General features: G+C 43.2%; 1 pseudogene across 1 annotated transcript; it reads right to left on the bottom strand.

Annotated features, from left to right (window-relative positions):
• Positions 1 to 3,968: 3,968 nt before the first annotated feature.
• On the bottom strand, positions 3,969 to 4,861 carry LOC310844462 (ras-related protein Rab-18-like; annotated as a pseudogene). The gene is made up of 2 exons: positions 4,560 to 4,861; positions 3,969 to 4,301 (listed from the first exon to the last, which is right to left on the bottom strand). The product of its transcript is annotated as a ras-related protein Rab-18-like (transcript).
• Between the last annotated feature and the right edge of the window lie 5,604 nt (positions 4,862 to 10,465).

Here is a 10,465-nt window from a genome sequence, read left to right as displayed (position 1 = left end):
ATCAGCTAAAATGATTGACTTAGAGTGCATTCAGATGTGGATATTACTGCATTAGTGGTCCTGATTTTAATACCAATGTTGCCATTGTGGAGTCTAACATTCCTTTTACACTGCAGTACCATGGACACAGGTGGCGCTGTGGGTTAAACCACAGAGCCTAGGGCTTCCTGCTCAGAAGTTCGGCGGTTCGAATCCCCACAACGGGGTGAGCTCCTTTTGCTTGGTCCCTGCTCCTGCCAAAGAAGTTTAAAAGCAAGTCAGAGGGAAAGTAGATAAATAGGTACTGCTCTGGAGGGAAGGTAAATGGTGTTTTGATGCGCTGCTCTGGTTTGTCAGAAGCGGCTTAGTCATGCTGGCCACATGACCTGGAAGCTGTACGCCAGCTCCCTCGGCCAGTAAAGTGAGAGGAACGGCGCAACACCAGAGTCGGTCATGACTGGACCTAATGGTCAGGGGTCCCTTTACCTTTACCTTTACGATGGTCTGCTAGAAGATCAAACCTATCCATTCTTAAGGAAATCAGCCCTGAGTGCTCACTGCAAGGACAGATCCTGAGGTTGAGGCTCCAAGACTTTGGCCAACTCATGAGAAGAGAAGACTCCCTGGAAAAGACCTTGATGTTGGGAAAGATTGAGGGCACAAGGAGATGGGGATGACAGAGGACGAGATGGTGGGACAGTGTTCTCGCAGCTACCAACATGAGTTTGAACAAGCTGTGGGAGGCAGTGGAACCTGGCATGCTCTGGTTCATGGGGTCTCGAAGAGTCGGACACGACTAAATGACTAAACAACAACAACCTGTTGCATTATGGAACAGTGGCTTTTTGATCCAAATACTGCCATTTTATGCTTAATTTTAAATGGTGGGAAAGAACTGAATGCTGGAATACTTCATGCATCGAAGTTTGTCACAGGAAATTACAACGCAAAACTCCAGCAATCTTCTAGGTTAATGGGGTTGCAATAGATTTTTAACACAAGTATTAAACTTCTACATTTTCCAGAAGCGGCATTTACATTGTTTGAAACGTCACATAAAATGTAGAAATTAGCAGGTAAGGAGACGTTGGGAAAATGAAATAAAGTGCTGTCTGAATGCAGGCTCAGATGATAACATGGTCATTATCTTTCAGTCTAACCTACGTCACAGGGCTGCTGTAAGGCTAAAACTGGGGAGGCGAAATCATATATACAGTCCTTTTTGGGGAATGGATGGGTGGGATACAAATGTAACAAACAAAAAATAATAATATATTATTTCACCTAACAGCTGCATAGTAGGCATTGTGTTAATCCAGACTATAAACGTACAACTACCCCTTCACACGATTCCCTAGCAATAGGGAGAAATTCATTCCGTTTGCATTTTAATGCAAATCTTCCTAATTTGTTCCTCCTGAACTTATAAATGAATCGAAGCCCAGCTATCGTTCAAGATTCACACTTCTCTGAATTTTGTGGTGCAGTTCTCCAGCCAAATCAGTGCACATACTTGTGAAAATGACACACCAAACGACATTATATTAGGGGAAATGTCTCACAACAATGCCCATCTTAAGACAAATGTGCATATATTAGGACAAATGTGCATGATAAGACATGCTAATTTCCATGTGGGCTTCTCAAAAGAAAATTCAGAAATCGATGTGGTAGGTTGAATTTAAGGGTGGAAAAAGGAGGAACTGAGAGAAATTGAAATTGACATATTTGTCCTCGCTTCATGAAATGTGCACACCCAATTCAGACTATAACTGTCCGCAGTGCTTTTTTTTCTAAAAAAAAATTAGGAGTACTCTCATTTTATCACCATTTTATAGTTCAAATCGGGGAAAATAAATACAGTAAATGGACAAACGTACAAAGATTCACAAAATGTTTAGGGGTTTGCGTACCCCTGCATCCCCCCAGAAAAAAGTACTGTCTGTCCCATAATCAGAAGGCAGGGGGAAAGTGCACACAGACAGAGCTGGACACAACCCTGACATGCCATCATAGCTCAGTTGGTTAGAGCATGCTGTTGATAATCCCAAGGTTGCAACCAGGGAGAAGAGACGGTGGAGGAAGATTGGAAGAAATTTAAAGACTATTTACAAAAGTATTGTAAGATCAATGAATGTTAGAATGATGTTGGAATGAATTTATGTGACTCTAGCAGAAACGTAACAAAGATTTAAGAAAAATAGACTGTTAATTGGTGAAAGGAGGGAAAGTAAACTTATATTAGTATCAAGATAAATTCTCACAACAAAAATTTGAAAAGAGGGAAAGGATTTGCTGAAATGGATAATTGACTTAGAATACAAGAAAGGGAGGTGTGAGGAGGTCAGGGAAATAAGCTAATGAAAGGAAAGTAATGGGAAGATTTGTTGTATTTTTTCCTTTTGTTTCTTCTTGATTCTTCTTTTTGCTTACTGATTTTCCTTTTTTTCCTTTTTGTATTTTATTTTTTCTTGTTTAAAAGGATGTTTTCTTGATTTTTCTTTTTGTACTTCTAAAACTTTAATAAATATCTTATAAAAAAAAGAAAAAGGAAATGGATAATCCCAAGGTTGCAAATTTGATCCCCGTATGGGACGTCTGCACATTCCTGCATTGCAGGAACTAGATGGTCCACATGGTCCATTCCAACTCAACAATTCTATGAGTCTATGAACACACATTGCAGACTTCAGTCTGTGTTGTCAGGTAGACTGTGCCTGCTCATTCTCAGTCACAGTAACTCAGCCAGTTGGATAACAGATATGGAAACTGCAGGGAAGGAGGGAGGGAGTAGACTGAGCCCAGCGCCTGCACTCCCCAACATAATATCTTTGCTCCTGGAAATAGAGGTTAGTGGCTCTAGTTTCAAGTAGGCTTTCCTCTGGAGGTGATCCCAAGCCTGCAAAATAGCTGGAGCCATTTTCGAAGGAGCTGCAGTGAACACACAAATTATCTGTTGAGGAAAACAGCCCAGAAATGAGCTGGTGGAAGAGACCAAGTATGGTGTCTGGTGGGCAGTCTTGGGCACCAATGTCAGCAGGCAGGCATTCAGTTGATAATGTCCAGTTGAAGAACTGCTGGGTCTATCATGAATTGGAAGTTGCTGAAATTGAGGAGCTAGGCCAGAGTCAATATCAGTCCCTCCAAGTGTCCCTATTTTCCAAGGACAGTCCCAGATTTACAGAAGCCAACCCGGTTTCTGATTTGATCCTGGAATGTCCTGCTTTTTCTTAGGACGTCTCTATGTTCATCTGAGAAATGTTGGAGGGTATGGAGGGAAGTTTTTTTAAATGTTTTGTTATGTTTTTATATATGCTGGAAGCCGCCTGGACTGGCTGAGGCAACCCAGTCAGATGAGCAGGGTATTATTATTATTATTATTATTATTATTATTATTATTATTAAATAGGGCACCCCTATTTCCTTTTTTTAAAATATAACTTTTATTAAATATTTTCTTGGTTCACCAAAAATGTACATTGTATACACTGAAGTGACAATTTTTAAAATCTCCCCTTCTCACCCAACCCCCACCAGAAGTAATTTGCACCTCTTTCAAGATCACAGATTTTAACTGGGATTAGTTACAAGCTAGAAAAAGTGTTGCTTGAAGCCAGAAAGGGATTGTATATGCATGCTGTTAAAATGGTCAGAAAAGGTTTTTGACAATAAAATTGTGCAAATTCTACATACATCCACTTGTACCATTTGAGATTTGTGTGCCTCAAACAGTGCCATGGTCGAGTTAAAGAGAGAATGTAGCCAACATGTGTTCAAAATATTTTCCCAAGTAATTCTATGATAATTATGAAATTTCAGTGCCTTTGTTCCTGCAACAAGTTCTTATGCTACGTATAAAAAGAACTGATAAGTTTCAAATTAGGCATGCTAACCATAACACTTTTCAATTGGAAAAGCTGCAGAGCACATTTCCCTAGAAAAATTTTCACTTGCCGTGATACACAAATATGAGCAAACTGCAAGGTCCCTAAAATAGCAGGTGTAAGTTTATGTCCAGAGGGCAACACTATCCTCTTAAATACGCAAAAGAACAAGTTTTTCGGGGTTTATAACACGGAATGGTAGTCACCGCAGCTGCTATAGCTCTCCTCATTGTTCGACAACCTTACACCTCTGTTTTGGTTTTCATTTCCCCACAGTCCTGGAGACTATGATTTTCTCAACAACCTCCTCAAAGGCACACTGTACACCATCACATGTTTTTGGACTTGCCTCTGTGAACAACATGGAATGTTTTCGGGCAAGCTTGTGACCCTCATTTCTCTCAACTTCCCTGTTTTCCGTATCAATGTTGTTTTCTACTAACATTTAAACCATAGGTAGGCAAACTAAGGCCCGGGGGCCAAATCTGGCCCAATCGCCTTCTAAATCTGGCCCATGGACGGTCCAGGAGTTGGTGTGTTTTTACATGAGTAGAATGTGTCCTTTTATTTAAAATGCATCTCTGGGTTATTTCTGGGGCATAGGAATTCGTTAATTTTCCCCCCTTCAAAATATAGTCTGCCCCCCACAAGGTCTGAGGGACAGAGGCCAGGCCCCCTGCTGAAAAGTTTGCTGACCCCTGATTTAAACTATATCATTTCTTCTGCTTTGTGTTTCTAATTCAGTTAGCCAGTTGTCTGGTTTTGCAAAAGCGTCTCTTCTTGTGACATTATAAACTCACAGAAAACGCTGTGCTCCTCTGTAATAGCTAGGTGTTAACGTTCTGAACCGTTCCTGAACGGCTGTGTCCCAGATTGCTAGTTGAACCTTCTTTCCATCCACAGATACTGTTTTCACTTGCAAGTCGACACCTAGGCTTGTCAAAGCCACTCTCACCGATGATGAGGATCTTCAGCACGGTCAAAATATCCTCGTCCATAAAGAGCCATCTTCCCCATTGGGCGTAGTGGTGCGTTGCACCTCTCGGGGCGCCCCAGCGAGTGGGGGAGCTGCGCGGCTTTGCCGGTGGCCTCCCCTTTCCCTGCATGCCTGCCAGCTGTGTCCCGTCAACCATATGGCTGGCGGGCGTGCAGCTTGCCTCCCAAGCCTCCGCGGGAGGAGAGCGATCCCCACAGAGGCTTGGGAAAAGGCTGACAACTCTGGGAAATGGGGGGCGGAGGGATCTTTGCACTACGGCACCGGTTATGCTTAAGACAGCCCTGCGTCGATCCCAAAAACCAGGGGACTCGGCCCGACCAATCCAGCTCCTCAGTCCCTGCTACACAGACTGCCATGTGGGGTTTATTTTCATCAGAGAAATGTTGGAGGCTATGCAATTATTATTATTATTATTATTATTATTATTATTATTATTATTATTATTATTATTTTATACCCCGCCCATCAGGCTGGGCTTCCCCAGCCACTCTGAGTGGCTTCCAACAAAATATTAAAATTCCTTAAACAGGGCTGCCTTCAGATGTCTGTGTATCTGAAGAAGTGTGCATGCACACGAAAGCTCATACCAAGAACTGACTTAGTTGGTCTTTAAGGTGCTACTGGAAGGAATTTTTTTTGTTTTGACTATGGCAGACCAACACGGCTACCTATCTGTTTCTAAAAGTCTGGTAGTTGTTGTTCTCTTTGACATCTGGTGGGAGGGCAGGTGCCACTACCGAGAAGGCCCTCTGTTTGGCTCCCTGTAACTTGGCTTCTTGCAGTGAGGGAACCGCCAGAAGGCCCTCGGCGCTGGACCTCAGTGTCCGGGCAGAACGATGGGAATGGAGACGCTCCTTCAGATAGCTGTATAGCTTTATAGGACCCAGTGGAACCCTATTGGCCTGTTGGGCCACCTGATTCCTGCTGAATTGGACACTGCAACACCCCCCTTTGGTTATCTGGGTGGCACTGGTACAAAGTAAGGAGCAGCCAAGCAGCTCCTTCTTCTAGCAAGATTATTTAGAAAGCAAGGTGCTTGGTTCTCGCTGCTGCCCTTGCCGATTCAAGACCCCTGCTGCCTTCTGTGAAGACTGTGGGATAAAGCTTGCAGTTCATAAACTTACTGTTACCTGCTCAAAACTGTTGGGCTTTTTGGTCTTCCAAAAGACAAGAATATGCCTGATCAATTTCTTTCTTTATATCAAGGTTGGGGGATCTTTTTGAGACCAAGGGCAAGCTTTCCTCCTGGGCAACCTTCCAGGGGCCAGAGACAAAAGTTGGTGGAGCAATGAATTCAAATGTTTTATTTGGGCAGTTGGTTAGTTTTGCACATAGTGGTATATCCTTCTGCATCCTCCACCCAGGCAAACAAGAGACGTTATCAGAATCAGAGGCGCTATCTTCTGAGGAACATTGAGGGGGCCGACGTGACGTCAAAAATGGGGGAGGTGGCTCCATCAAAAAAATAAAGTAAAAAATTGAGGCAGCCCACAGAGCCTTGGCCCCCTGGAGCTAGAGGGAAGATAATCTGCGAAGGCTGTTTTATGATGGCTTCATTTTTTTCCATACTTATAGCCATCAGATTGTGGAGCAACCGAGGCTTCCAAGTTTCTGTTCATCTGATATTTCAGCCACTTTGCTGCTGCTTTTACAATACACAGATGACATGGCTCAGCTATCCATTATTCCTCAGAAACGACTTAAAGAGCTGCTTATAGAACTTGGAACTCATATCAAAAGAATTCTGAGTTGTAAAGTATGAGAAGACTAAAGTGGTCCTTTTTGGCAAGCATCCTATTAGATGCAAACTGTATTTGCATAGCCGTGATACTGACCAAGTGCCAAACTCAAAATATTTGTGAACTTGTCATTGTGGGAAAGTCTCCATACGACCAGCGGTGATTAGTGTCCAATGGGACTTGTGGGGTATGAGGCAGGAGGCTGACACTAGGTGGAGTCAGAGGCGCTGATAGGCATAGCCAATGAATTCTAGTGCAGGAAGAGGAAGGAGGAGGCTGATAGGCAGTACAACACCTTGGATTGCTTCTAAGTAACAAACTTAGACAGCATCTTAAAAAGCAGAGACATCACCTTGCCAACAAAGGTCCGTATAGTTAAAGCCATGGTTTTCCCAGTAGTGATGTATGAAAGTGAGAGCTGGACCATAAAGAAGGCTGATCGCTGAAGAATTGATGCTTTTGAATTATGGCGCTGGAGGAGACTCTTGAGAGTCCCATGGACTGCAAGAAGATCAAACCGAACCATTCTGAAGGAAATCAGCCCTGAGTGCTCACTGGAAGGACAGATCGTGAAGCTGAGGCTCCAATACTTTGGCCACCTCATGAGAAGAGAAGACTCCCTGGAAAAGACCCTGATGTTGGGGAAGGTGGAGGACACAAGGAGAAGGAGACAACAGAAGATGAGATGGTTGGGCAATGTTCTCGAAGCTACCAGCATGAGTTTGACCAAACTGCGGGAGGCAGTGGAAGACAGGAGTGTCTGGTGTGCTCTGGTCCAGGGGGTCATGAAGAGTCGGACATGACTAAATGACTAAACAACAACAACAACAACAAAGCAGGCAGGTGAGGGACCAGCGTCCCTGCTTATGGCCTTTAATAATCTGACATCAGGCTCCCGATATTTTTCCCCCAAGAAAAGGGTGATTATCTAGTTTATCCTAAGCATTTTAAGTCCTTTGTGGTAGAAGTATTCCACAATTCTATGATTCAAAGCGCTTGCCCACATTTTATGGGGTGCTAAGACAGAGCTGAAGTGAATTCCATGGACGTTATTCAAAACTGGATCTTGAAAACACATTAGTTTCTATGTGTTCACATTAGTACCCCTTTCTTGGGGTACCCACCACTCCAAAGATTGATGCCAAAGCTGGCCTACCTTCTCTTAAGGCCAGTAATACAGTGGTACCTCAGGTTAAGTACTTAATTTGTTCCGGAGGTCCGTTCTTAACCTGAAACTGTTCTTAACCTGAACCACTTTAGCTAATGGGGCCTCCTGCTGCTGCCGTGCCGCCGGAGCACAATTTCTGTTCTCATCCTGAAGCAAAGTTCTTAACCTGAAGCACTATTTCTGGGTTAGCGGAGTCCGTAACCTGAAGCGTATGTAACCTGAGGTACCACAGTATACACAAAGCACAGCCTATGAACCACGAACGATTAAACCGAGACCACGTTCCCTAAACCAGGTTTAGCTGAGTGCCAACATTTTTAATGGGTTTTAGTTTCCCTCATGGCATTATCCGTGGAAATTTAGCCATGCTCTTTTGCAATTGGAGCATTGGAAGCTGCATTATACTAAGTCAGACTGTTGGTCCATCAAGGCCAGTACTGTCTGCACTGGCTGGCAGCTGATCTGCAGGGTTTCAGGCAGGGGGTGTCTAGGAGTGGTTGAAGAATCAATCTCTCTTCCCAGGGAATTCTGGGAATTGTCATTCTCTGGGGGGACAGGAGTATTTCTCTGGGGGAAGCCATGTATATTTGAAACCGCATCATAGTTCAGTACAGTGGTACCTCAGGTTACATACACTTCAGGTTACATACGCTTCCAGTTACAGACTCCGCTAACCCAGAAATAATGCTTCAGATTAAGAACTTTGCTTCAGGATGAGAACAGAAATTGTGCTCTGGCAGCAACAGGAGGCCCCATTAGCTAAAGTGGTGCTTCAGTTAAGGACAGTTTCAGGTTAAGAATGGACCTCTGGAATGAATTAAGTACTTAACCTGAGGTACTACTGTAGAAGCCTCTTTTGTAGAGTTAGGAAACTTGGATAAATTGGAGGGCAGGTTTGGGCACAGCCCCTAATGTGGTAAATAATGTTATTTATTATACTGTTCATTTTGCAGTAACCCAAGGACTAAATTTCATTTCAGGAGTTTCTTTTTTGGAGATATTTTTTTTAAAGATCAGCCCCCCACAATCATACCGTAATCATATATAACCTACAGAATTTCTGTATTTTCTGCTGCGGCTTGCAAATTATGACATAAATTCACCGAGATGTAAAATTGCTCTTGCCTGTGTAGGTGATCATTTGATAAAAACTGTTTTTGTTTCAGGATTCCTGTTAGACAGTTCGTGCTTTTTCCATTACTTTTTTTTTTAATGTCCAAAAGTCTCTGCGTTTCATGTGCATATTTTATTTGCACTAAAGTTAAAGTGCTTCAGGGTTTTTTTATCAACTTTAATGGGATTGTATATTGTGCTGTCATATGTGTAGCACGCTTGAGTTAACAGATAGTTTATGCAAAAAAAAGAAAGAAAAGAAAAGAAAGAAAAGCAAGCAGTTGTCACATTTTGGGGGAGATTTCTTAAGCCAGCCCGTTTGTGTGTGTGTTTGTGTGTGTGTGTGTGTGTGTGTGTGTGTGTGTGTGCATGCACATTAACCTACTTGTGAGATTATGGGCTGAGATCCTAAGCTTCCTCATCACACCTAAGTTACACTGAAATGAATGAGATTTCCTTCCAAGTAATTATGCCCGGGATCAGGGTGTAAGAAAAGCCGACTGCTGGGTTGTCTTCCGAAGAGGAAGACGCTGTAATTTGCTTTGGCTGAGGACAGCTGCTATGTAAGAGACATACCCGTCCTCTTGTGTGCCACCAGCCGAATCTGCAGGTGGCGGCTGCCGCTGTGCTTGGCTGAATGAGGGTCTCTGTGAGTTCCTGAGCATATGATCAGCCATTCCTCTTGCACAACAAGGGGGCATTTTCCCCTCTGCCTGGATTCGATATCCGCATGCATCTGTGCACTTCGCTGGTGCCAGGAGGTGCCCGCAGCAATTATTCTTTATCATTTGAGCAGGCAGCCATCACATTTCTATCACTTATAAATAGCGCAGTCAAAATGTCCTCCTACTGCAAGGAGGTTTTGGACGCTTGACATTTCAGAACTTCATAAAGGAGTCAATTATAAATACACATACAGTGGTACCTCGGGTTACATACGCTTCGGGTTACATACGCTTCAGGTTACAGACTCCGCTAATCCAGAAATATTACCTCAGGTTAAGAACTTTGCTTCAGGATAAGAACAGAAATTGTGCTTTGGCGGCGCAGCAGCAGCAGGAGGCCCCATTAGCTAAAGTGGTGCTTCAGGTTAAGAACAGTTTCAGGTTAAGTACAGACCTCCGGAACGAATTAAGTACTTAACCCGAGGAACCACTGTATACATCAACACACCCCTTCTCTCATTATGGCCGGCCACGCTAGGAATGGACAAATCCTGTCCACTTTGGTTAATGTCAATGTCTCATTCCCCCCCCCCCCCACCTTCACTTCGGTTCTCCCCATTTCTGCAGGAGTTTGTGAATAAGTTTTTAAAACCTTTATGTGTTTTCAGTTGCATTGCACCTAACATATATGTTCCTGTATGCAGTTTTGCCTGATGTACACATTTTTGCCAGGGATTCTTCCAAAGAAGGATGCATTTCAGTACATTATTTCCACCAATATAAACTGCCTTTTTTGTTGTTGCAGACTTTCCCTTTCATAATTCCTTTTTTTTTTTTTTGTCTACATTGGGGAAATCCAGGGAACTGCAGTTTTGGAATAAGAGCCAAGGAGCTACAAATTGGAAGTTTTCTTGTTTACC

The sequence above is a fragment of the Podarcis gaigeae genome, assembly GCF_964106915.1.
Source record: "Podarcis gaigeae genome assembly, chromosome: 5".
In the NCBI taxonomy this organism is placed as follows: domain Eukaryota; kingdom Metazoa; phylum Chordata; class Lepidosauria; order Squamata; family Lacertidae; genus Podarcis; species Podarcis gaigeae.
This window is presented reverse-complemented; position numbering and strand designations above follow the sequence as displayed.